The sequence below is a fragment of the Manacus vitellinus genome, unplaced genomic scaffold (assembly GCF_001715985.3).
Source record: "Manacus vitellinus isolate BGI_N305 unplaced genomic scaffold, ASM171598v3 scaffold_9_pilon, whole genome shotgun sequence".
NCBI lineage: Eukaryota > Metazoa > Chordata > Aves > Passeriformes > Pipridae > Manacus > Manacus vitellinus.
Window position 1 is genome coordinate 6,180,765 of NW_021940917.1, and position 12,554 is coordinate 6,193,318.

Here is a 12,554-nt window from a genome sequence, read left to right on the forward strand (position 1 = left end):
GTTGGAGTGTTAGACAATATGGAAGCACTTGAGGACAGTCACATAGGAATTAGGGCTTCTTCCCTTCTAAAGGTGGCAGGATTGATAGCCAAACTGAAATTCATCTACAACAAATTAATCTACAACAAAGCATGCAGCATGGGCAAAAACGTGAGGTGATGGAAAACATTGTGCAGCCTGAGAATTATAATGTAAGCACTCATAAAAACATGGTGGGATAATTAACGCTTCTGCTGCAACAAGTGGTTACAAACTATTCAGAATTAGCAAGGAAGGAAAGATGGTGGGGTAGTCCTGTATATTAGGGAGTGATTTGACTGTCTAGAGCTTGACAATGGTGATGAAAGGGTAAAATCTGCTTTCTTGAAATTTGTTATGCCTTTTTTTAAAGGCATTTCTTGACTCCAAACTAAGGACAACTCCAAACAGCAGGGACAACCTAATGACTCCCAGACATCAATAAGAATACTAGAGTTTGAAGGGCATCTGAATGAAACAATATAAAGACAATGGTGGTGTTAAAATATCTTAAATGTTATTGCCATTCAGCATACTCCTTTTAAAGAATTTGTGAAACAGTTTTTAATCTATCTGAAATATATAGAATTAAAAAAATCCAAGATATAACAGTAAAAAAAAAAAAAGGATCACTTAGTCATAAAGCAGCCTGTCTTAACTCTGTCAGTTTCTATAGCATTATATCAATGTCTTTTCCCATTTTCTGAGTTTGAGTTTTTGCACCTTAAACAAATTAGTGTCATTACACTTCTCTTTTAAAAACAGAATTAGAACTGTAGCACTTTCAGTATTAATTTGTCAAATTTTAATCCAATTTCCATTAAGAAGATAGAGATTGTCCAGTATCTTTTTCTTCATAACTATCTTTCCTTATTCCACATCTCTAAGGAAACAATATAACTAAGTTCAGGTAAATACAAATTATAAGTTGCCTCATAAAATCTATCAAGTAGGGAATATTAGATCTAATGTTTCAGTTAGCATTGGTTACAAAATTTTCTTCACACAGACAATAGTTAAACTAATATTGAATTAATAATTTATGAGTACTATAATTAAATACTCTAGTCAACATTTTTTGTTTTTATCTCCTTGTTTTAGAGGCTATTAAGTTACAATTCTTCACAATTATTAACTGATTTTCCTTGGCATGGCTCTTTTTTCCAATCACAGTTTCAGTGATATCATGTGTCAATTTTGTCTCCATATATTGTCTTATCCCTCATTTTACAAGGTTACTTACTCTTCTTTACCTTGTTCTCTTAAATAATAATTTTAAAGTGTATTTCCAGATTTGTACTTGCTGCATTTCAAATTGGCTAAAGATCATTTAGTTAGTTCTTACTTAACCTGCCTTGCATCCACTTTAACACTTGAGGATTGTTCATGCAGAGAGCATAATACATGTTCATACAGAGAGCACAGTACGAGGGGTTTTAAATGCATGTAAGTGTAATGTGTGTTCTAAAAGGGTAACGTGAATTCGTCTTCTTATGGTTGTTTGGCTACACTTTGGAATACTTCAGAAACATCCTTAAATGTTCTATTCTTTTTTATCATATAATAGTATATGATAAGTAAGAGCACACTTCATATGGAGGCTGAATATGAGAGAATAATTTTAAATACTTTCTTGAAGGCAAAGTTTAGAATTGGAATCACTGATCTTCACTGCATGACCTAGAAGAGTGAAAACATCATTTAAACAAAGGAAATTTAAATTTAAAAAGAAGGGTAGCTGAAGACTCTTTTCAAAGATTAGATTAGAAAAGTAATAAATTTAATTCTTCTGAAAAAGGGAGAAGCAAATGGTGAAACATATTTCTTCAGAATAAGTAAGAAAAGATTATTCCTTCTCCACTGACAGTTGTGGCATGTGTAACCAAATGGTGTAGATGTCACTGGAAAGTTTATTGTAATGCCTAATTCACACAAACTGTACTCATTAATAGTGATAGCAAGAAAAACTGGAAAAACTGTCATACTCGGTTTGCATGGCCAGGTTTTTGTTGGAGGAAAAGTGGCTGTGAAACAGGAGTCGGGAGAGATGATGAAAATATTCAGAGCAACAGCCCTGCAGACCAAGGTCAGTGGAGAAGGAGCGGGAGGAGGTGGTCCAAGTGCTGGAGCTGAGAATCCCCTGCAGCCCATGGTGAAGATCATGGTGAGGCACCTGCGCCCCTGCAGCCCATGGAGGATCACCGGCTTGATGTCATCCATAGATTTGATGAGGATGCACTCAATCCTACCCTCTATGTCGTCAGTAAAGATATTGAATAGTATTCATCCCAACATGAACCCTTGAGGTACATCACTTGCTGCTGATCTCCATTTGGAGATGCAGTTGGCTGCAAGCGTCTGGATGCATCCATCCAGACAGTTCCTCATTCACTGATTAGTCCATCCATCAAAACCATATCTCAGAATCAGTGATAAGGATGTTTTCTGTGACTGTGTCAAAGGCCTTGCAGAAGTCAAGACAGATGACAGCAGTTGCTCTTCCCTCATCCACCAGTGCAGTCACTCTGTTGTAGAAAGCCACTAGATTTTGGCTCTTGGTGCTCATCTGTAGTGTGTATACACACAAGAGGTGTTGTACATGGATGTCCAATTGTTTCAATCTTACCGACAGTTTAGGATTTTGTAAGGGATCTGTTTTTACATTCAGACTGGAGAGTGAGAGAAGGAATGTAAACAAATATTTCAGCATAGTTTTTAAATAGGAATAGTAAGAACTGTACCTCCTAAGTACCAGGAAGAAAACAACCAAAATCGTAATTGCAACTTTCATAACATACATTGTGGACTGCAATTAGTTTGAACACTATTGTTAAAATTGTTACAGTGGTGAGTGCTTTCCTCCACTATCAGAATGATAATTTTCTTCTCTAATTACATATTTATAGCAATTGTAATACCATCAACTGTTGCTGAATCCAGTGGCCAATCTTCACCTGATCTTTCATTTCAGTAAACCTGAATAATTGTTCTCTGGATATGCAGGAGCAGTTCTCTGACTGCAGCAGCAGTCAGCAGAACGAAAAAAGGACATATTTTAGGGATAATTATGTTTAAATTAACTGTCTTAATCCTCCTTCATTACACCATGCCCACTCAAGGCAGTATTATTAATGGAAAAAACTCTAATAAATAAATTCACACTACATGTGAGCCATTCTAAATTTTTTTCTAAATATTCTCTAATGCATAAAGTGATGCTGAACCATACTGCAAATGGCTACTGCTAAATATATTTTTAATGAGAAAAATAAAATCCAGGTAAACTTCTTAGATGAAGTTAGATGCCTTCTTAGATGCCTTGTCTAAAACCATGGAACCTTTCTGTAGGTATGATACAATTTATCCAAAGCTTGCAATGTCTGCCTACAGACTTATACAAATTGCAGAGATGATGACTCAATTGTGCTTTATCTGAGGCCTCCTTCTTTCACCATTATTAGAAAACAAAAACCATTATTGGAACTACATGAGATAGAAGTGTAAAATGTGGCCATTGTAATTATTATTCATTATAAGATGGACATGAATATTAACTGTTTCAATTTTTACAGCATTGAACAGCATCTAATGTGGCATGAGAATGCACAGACTCAGAGCTACTGTAGAACTATTGTAAAACTACCAACCACAGTTGGTGAGGTTTTTTTCACTGGTACTAATTCCTAGATGCTTCAAAGAAGGATCAAGGTTCCTTTGTATAAAATATTAACATATATTAAAGGAAAAAGATGTTTCTTGCTCTCTTCTTCACCATCAAGTGAAGTATATTAATTATCAACTGCCTGTCAGGCATAGCGCTCTTTGAATCCTACTTGACTGTAATAGTTGGAGACTATTTAATGCAAATGACAGTGTTTATTTTTATGTTATTATAGAGTATTACATAACTGAATATGCTGCATGTTTATATTTTTACACTCCAAAGAACTGATACTTGAAAACCTAAGAACTTTGTCTTGCTGGTGTATCTTTGTATCTTGCTGGATCATTTCCTTCTGCTCTTGCTTTCATAGCAGAATCACAGAAACATTTTAAAGTCTTAATCCCTGTGCTTAAAATGGGCAGTGTCCAAAGACTAAAAAATATACAATTTATTTTTTTGTATTTTACTCTTTTTTTCTACATCTTCAGTACACCACTGACATCAGGGATTTTAGTTTTTCCAATGCCTTCAATCTAAATGCTATTAGGTTATAAAAGTGATGTGTAAAAATCAATAGTACTCACTTTCAGTTCCAGCTAAGCAAAATTTAGCAGTGCCTGGATTTTTTCTTTTGCATCCTCTAAATAACCTTGAAAAAATTAGAATGATGTAATTTGGATTATACTGGAGTGCAACCAGAATAACTAGATTGCAAAGGACACTGCTCCCAAGACATACATTTTTAGTAATAAACAGTTGTAAGAAGATGAGTTCCATATCATTCCACCTCTGGGGTGAATAAATATACTGCATGAATTTGTAGGTTAATACATTAACATATTTATGTTAATATGTCAGGCCCCAAAAATCTCTCTGTAGGAAATCAAGAAGGTCTACGTGTCTGGAAAACAAAAAAAAATCTAAAACTTGCCTATCGTTATTTCAAAACTAGAATCTTTCATTAGTTGCTAATTCAATAGCATTTCTAGTTTGTTCTGGTGCTTGTCCTTTTCTTGGGTAAGATTTTAATAGTAAAATGTTAAGTGAACAAAATAGCAATGTAAATTAGAAAAAAAACCTGAAGTTATAAAATGATTGAAAACTTTACTTGTATTGCTAAAATGAAAGATTGTTAAATCATAGATTTAACACAGATTCAACAAATCCCTTTCCAGGTGTTTTCTCACTTTTTTTTTTTAATCTGCAGTTTTATGTTTATAACAACCCACTGAAAAGACTGAAACAGTACTAGAAATAACTTTTTTTTTTTTAAAGAAGCAGGAATTTTGCAGATTTATTTGTTTTTTTCCTAGTTTATTCCTCCAACTAATGTGATGATAACTTTCTTATTTGTACTGTGTATTGCCAAGAAAAGCATGCAGCATTATAGAGTATCAGCACCACGCACTTCTGGTTTATCTGTTTTAAAACAGATAAATCACCCTCACATTAAGGATGGATCTCCTGAATAGAATAATTTACCCTTTAATTGCATGTAACCAGGGCTGCAAAAAGGAACTTTTGGAGCTGAAGTCAAGGGCTCAATGCCCATTGGCACTGATAACTGGTGGACTCCACCTGAGGGATTAGGCAAGTTCACATGAATGCCTCAGAATCAAAGGCTGAAACGTGTTAGTGAGAAGAACATTTTGATGACAAAAGATCCATTGGAGAAGCCTTACTTATGAGATTATAGTAAGGCTGAAAAAGCAGCAATTTAAAAAGGTTTCTTTTTACTGGATACCTGCATTATTTAAATCTGGCTTATTTGCATTGGGTTTTCACTGTATTATATTCTGAGTTTAATTTGACGTGTTTTTGTGATTTCTTAACATTAGGAAATTTCAGCCTTGGTTTTATCTTATAAAATGATTTTTTTAACATCATAAAAATCATATTCCTCACCCTACCACCCCTGAAAAATGTAAGCAGTCTTAGTGGAGTCAACAGAATACTTCACATGGAAGAAAAGCTCAGGAGTGTTCAGGTCTTAAATGTTTCGCATGAGTTCTTTTCAATAGTGAGAATGCATATAACTTTACAACTGGCTCAAGTAATGCTACATGATAGGGAGATGTATGCCCTTCAGATCTCAAAAACTGTTATACTTGGAATGAAAATTACGCATGATGACTCTTTCACATTTTCATTCCACAACAAAACAAAATAATCACATATATTCCTGGAGAAAAATAGTTTATCATGAATAAAAATAATTATTTTTCAAGTGAAGTGTGGGTTAAATTATCAATCTGAATGCTTGATAGCATTTCAACTTCCAATATTTTTTCCATGGACTTTAAAAGGGTTTTAGATTAGGATATTAACTAATTTATTTATTGCAGATCAAGCTAAGTCCGTAATAACTCAGTTCCATCTTCCTTTTTTTTGCCATAGAAGTTCATCTGCAAGTATTGGCTATATATTCTTTCCAAACTTAACCAATAGGTCTGTCCTTTACTGATAGAGTTGGCAAGCAACATAATAATATAAATATAATCCCCATAAAGAAAATGAAGCTTTTTTCTTACATGGTTTTCAATAGTATAGAATTTATAGATTAACATAGTACTAAAAGCAAGGATGAGTTTTGGCCTATATGCCCAGTTACATGGTTATTGTCTAATCTTTGGGAAAAGATTAGACAAGCTTTGGTTTGAATTATTGTAGGTGTAGTCTTGAGACAGGGAGTTGGAAATTATGATCTTTAAGGGCCTCTTATAACATTATTTTTTAATTTAACAGTGTCTGTTACATACCTACAGTATGTGTATTAAGAATTTAAAATTGATCAAGAATTAATTAATTTATGATTTCAAAAATTACATGAGTATTGGTCACAAAAATAATGAAAAAATTGATCAGAAGTGAAGATAAACTTGGATAAAGTGCTGGTATATTTTTGTCAACAAAGTTGAGGTGGGTGGAACAATTCCTTTGAATAGCAGTACTGTTCAGATGGAGAATAAAAGAACGTTTAGTTCTTTCATCCTTTGGCTGAATGTTAAAAATACACTGGGTGAGCAACACTAATTAATTTTGGCAACATTGTGTGTGGACACAAAAAGTAGTTCCCCTTCATGTAATTGCTTTGCTGTTTTGGGGTTTTCATTTGTTTGGGGTTTTGTGTTCCTTTTTCGCTTGTATATTTGTTTTGTCACAATGATCTAAATAACTGAAAAAGTAGTCTACTACAAGTTGCTATCAAAATTTTTACAGGGGCTGGCTGTCTGAGAATGGATAGCACATGAATGGAATAGCAGGAATAAGAGAAGACTTCTTAGTTTCTACGAATTCTCAAGGTTCCACTTTTGTTAGCCTTGCCAGAGAAAAAAATAAAACACAACTAACTAGTGAAATAGTTGAAAATTCACTCTATGCAAATATAACCAGTAAATATGACAGTTTGGATAATTTGAATAATAATAGCAGAGATAGTTACTAGGATAAATGTAAAACATATATTTATCAATATACAATGCAGCTTGTACCACAAGCAGTGCTACAGCCTATGACTTGATAGGGACACATAATAAAATTTTTATATATATTCAAAATTATATCTCTATAAGACTGTGTTACATAAAATTACTGTAATAGAAATAGCTGTAGAGAAATAGCAGTGGAAAGCTATCTCAGAAAATTTAAATTGACCTTGCTGAAAAATACAGCATTATTAACAGATGTTACTAAAACTACAGCTGAATGGAAAATGGTGAAATTATTTCTGCAGGATTTATATTAGGACTCAAAAGCCATAAAGTAGACTAGATCATAACACTTTGAGAATGTCACACCCCAAGAGAGAACCACACCCATGCATGCTGGAAAAATTAGAAAATATTAAAATAGAAAGACTTTATCTCTGCCACCTTTTTTAAGGGTTGGCATGGTCCTGTAAATTCATTCTACTCTTTTAACTTTGGTATCTATTTTCAGCTATAGACATGTCCTGATAGAATCCAAGCCTTTTTCTCCATTACCTTTCTTCTGGAGTCTGTAAGGATTTCTCAGGCATAAGAATAGTTCATTATGTTTAATTCAGGAGTTTTCAGTGTTCAGTCTAGCTTCTGTGGTTATTCATATAGTTCTTTGTTTAGATTCTGTGAACTGGAGTGATGTCTTGGTAACTCAGATCCTTACAACTTTTTTTTTCTTTCTGTCATTTCAGATTCTGAGCGGAAGTACACTGCGTATATTTCATACTTCCCAAGCTTTTATTACCTACACCAAGAACAATTAAGCCACACTTCTCTCACAACAAATGTATGTTGGTCCAGACCCCATAGAGGGTTTCCTTCCTTCCTTCTCTTTCTCAATCCTCTATTCAGAAAATACTTCCTATATTTTCTTTGTCCTAATACTTGTCTTCATTATTGCTCAAAGTCAACAACTTCAAACAACTTAGAGAGCCACATCCTGCTAGATAGCTTCTATGTTCCATGAAGTGGACATTCATACTCTTCTTGCACTTTTAGTTACGTAGTGAAACTGGATTTAAATGCCTATATGCTGTGTGGCTTCTACCTAAAACTACACTGCAGAGATTTTTTTTTTCCTGCATGGAAAAAAATGATATGGACTTAATGGCCAATTTAAATGAAGAAAAATAACTGCAGTATTTTGAAAAGAGTAAATTGCTTACTCTTTGAAAAGATGTCAGATGCACAGAGATAAATCTTCAGTAATATATTAGCTTCCTGTACCATATTTAGTGTGAAGGAATTTCCATTTTTTTAAGATAAATGTCTTGTCCTTTACCTTTTCATTTTATAATGCCATCTCAGTTTTAAAAACAAAAGATAACTACAAACCTAAGCTTGATCTGTATTTTAAATGTATCTTAGAAATGTGCACCGGTTTGATTTTTCAGATGATCTAATGATAAAACTTCCTGGACAACACTGGACCTTATAAGACCAAATCACCTAGCAGCTGAAATGCCAGACGAACTTCAAGACAAACAAACATGAAGTGATGGACCTGGGGCAAAGTAATGCCAGCTTCTTGCATAAAATTGTGAGCTGATCATAACTATGCAGAAGATGGACCTTAGTTTATGAAACATTTGTGCAAAACTTCAACTTAATGCTCTATAGAGGCAAAAAAAAAAAAAGAAAATTGGAAGTTAGGAATTATTTGAAAAGTAATATGAAAAAAACCCAAGGAGGATCATTCTGATCTGTGTATTTCAGAAAAGATGTATTGGAACTATAAAAGATTCAGAGGAGGGTAAGAAGGATGACCAATGGATATAACTTCTTTCCACTTCTTTACAAGGAACGAAAGAATAAGGTGGGATTTTTCAATCTGAAAAAAAGAAGCAAAAGCAATTCAGTGAGGATCATGGCAGAGGTTGCAAAATCACTGATGGTATAAATTCAGTGGGACTTCTAACAAGAATCAAGGCCAGAAGGAGCCAGATTCAAACCAAGAAAAATTCTTCCGGCAGCAGCTACATTTTCTGTGAATCTGCTCACTACAGGATATTGGCAATGCAAAAACTTGACATGAATTCAAAGGGAGCCTGGAGTACCATTGTAAAAGAGATCTGTTGAGGGTTACTAAGCAGGAAAAGCAAAGGAATTCCCTGACCTGAAAGCAATTAGTGACTAGGAAAAGTATGTGGGGGCAGTCTCATATGTAATTGCTCTGTTCTTACTAATCACTGGGCAATGATGGTTCAAGTCCTTTGGCCAAATAACAAGGGTGCTGCCCAATGCTGATTGCATTTGTTTTCATATAAAGGCCAAGGGCTGATTTCCAAAGATGCTGCAGGCTTCCAGTCTTGCTGGTTCAGATGGAAAACCCTTAGTATGCCTTTAAATCAGATAGATGTTATCTTACTGTTAGTGTGTCTTCAGATGGGATTGCTATGAATACAAAGCAGCTACAATGTATCTTATAAAAGTAATTTATCTTGTGGAAAACTTCCTTGGGAAGTTTTGTGAACTTTTTTCCAAATGGAAATGGAAGCATGCAATGATATCTCTGGGCAGTAATATATCTTTGTCTTCAGAGGGAAGAACAAGGGAGGTAAAGTTAAGAAATACATGAGATATTCATGGGAGAATATCTCATGAGATATTAATGAATACATGAGATATTCAATTCAGGGATCCACAGCTAAATTCCAGTGTCTCAATTGATCATACAGGATATAAATCAGGATGTATTTTACCTTTCCAACCTTTAGAGACAGAGAATAATTGAGGATAAAATTTGATACTTAGAACCAGACATTTGCTTGTGTGATTTCAGGTTACAAAAAAAATTCTCTCTTCAATTTAATTGATTAAAGTAATAACCATATTACCGGGACACCTCCACCCTCACTCCCCCAAAAAACAATCAACAAACCAACCAACCAAAAACACTCTCAAAAACCCCAAATAAAACAAAAAAACCCAAACAGCATGTCTAATACTTAATGTATAGCGACTTGTTTGTAAAAACAAAAAGCTCACATTGTATTTTATCTCTCTCCCCTTCCCACACAATCCTCTAGCAGCAGCCAGAATTTGTGGATTATGAATGCAAGGATTTTCACAGAAAAGCAGTTCACAGAAATGTCCTTGATCTTGTAATAGTAACCATCATCCCCTGAGCTTAGCATTGTGCTGAATATACTATTACTTTTCATGAATACAAAAGACGAAATCTGTGGAAATCCCCACGTTTTCAGCACACCATTAACAAGTTTCCAGTAGAAATTATATAATAGCAGCAACACAGAGCACATAAGCAGCCCTTAAAAACAGAATTTTATTGAATTAATGAAAAGACAATGATGCTAAGGAAGCCAAGATATCTCATCTCTTATGTTCCACCTGATATTATAAATGGTTTCTATTTCTGAATAGAGCAGGAAATCTTATTTTGCTCTCCAAATCCATGGGAATCCAATTTCCAGAAATTTAATACTCATATCTTAAAAAAATATATAGGGCTTATTTAGGGTCAAAATTAGTGGAAGAAACTCTTAACAAATCAATAGCATAAATAGAAACATAAATAAAGTCAAGAGTACCTCCTTTTGAATGTTATTTAGCAGCAAAGTTATTATTTAGGGCCAGTTCATCCTTGATTTCCTTTCTGTGAATTAAAGTCCATGGATCTCAATTTTTAGAGAAAATGCAAAATACAGTGATCAATCCAGAACAATATTTATATTTGAAAAACCAAGCAAAAGCAATACAAATCTGAACATGTATTTTATTACTGTAAAACTAGTTATTTCCAACAGGAAAGCATGTCTTTTGTGATGATGTATACGAGTTGCTTCTCTTTAACCTTTTAATGAGAAATATGTATTCCCATTCTTTTTCATAAGAGCCAGTATAATAGGATACAAATCTTGGGAGAATTCTCTAGCTTCTACTGTCGCTGGGTATCTGTCGAAGGTCTTGGTCCTAGGGGGGGAAGAATGACAGACGACACACACGAGGATGGTGAGACAAAGAGATGTCTGCCTGCTCAGAGCAGCAGGCAGCCTTTTATTAGGTTCTCCTACTTCTACTTTCCCACACACACAACACAAACATACTTCCACAAAAACACTGAGGAATGCGCACCTGCACTTCAGCCACACAGCTCAAGGCTGTGTCCATGGGAACTATCTAGTTAGCTTTACTGCTCCCATGGAAAACGGCCCAACACCCCGCAACACTCCAAACTCTTCAAACTTCAGTTGTGGGGCTGTGACTTCACCCCACAATTCCCCCTGTCTGTAATTGTGCCACAAAAGCCGCCCGCATCGCATCCTGCAGGGCCCTTTGCAGGAGCAATACTAACCAAGGCAGCATCAGCAACACAACTACAACCATCAACACTACCAAACATCCCATTTTGAAAAGTGAAGGTAACCAGCTAGGTATTCCCCATCTGCCAAACCAGTTCTCCAAGCCAAAAAACCCAGTGCTTTCTTTGATCTTCTGAGTTGCCGCCTGCAACTCAGCAATGTTTCTATAAATAGACTTAGAATGATCTGACAGATTCATACAATACATCCCATTAAAGTCTTGACACCCATATCCGTGGACTAGAAGTAAGAAATCCACGGCTGCTCTATTTTGTAATGTTGCATGTCGGACAGAATTCACGTCAGTGGCCAGTTGGTACAATACTTGTGAAGTTTTATTGACTTGTTTTGCTACCCAGCAAGCCATATGATTTAAAGTGCTTAAGGCCTTAGCTGCAGCTGCCCAAGGGAGAATTACGGAAGCAGCCACTCTCTGTCCATAATTCCAGAGCAGTATGTTATCATTACACCGTTCATCAAGGTGTACTGCCCTGGGGTTTCGTTGATAGAGCAACGAGTGATTAAGTAGCAGTCTGTGAGCGGGTGTCAACAACCCCAACCTTCCAAATGTACAAGGTCCCCCTATTGGCTGTGCAGGGATTCCTGGCTAGATTCTATCTTCACACAGAAGAAACACTCCCCTAGGGAGTCGAAAAGGTGCACTCACTGCTGGAGTACTCCAAGTCGGATTCTCACCGACACCAGAAGGAACTATTTCTATAGAAAGACAGTTCAGGGAACACATCCCGTACCATAGACTCACCACGTGCTCGTTCTATGTCATAACCTACATGATGATTAAAATACACACAGTCTTTTACAAACAGTGACTCTAAAATACCTAACTTTTGAAATGGAGTGTTAACAGACAACACATCATCTCAGCTATCAACACGATCGCGACACCCGCGCACAGTATGACAGTCCCGTTTCAATAAGTCACGCCGTCGGATGAAATCCTGCACCAGGAGAGATGCTTCTGTGTCACCCAGAGGAATACCAACAAGACAGGTGTGAAATGGCTGCTCTGGATACGCCAGTGATGCACAAAAGGTTGTGTGGTTCAGTTCC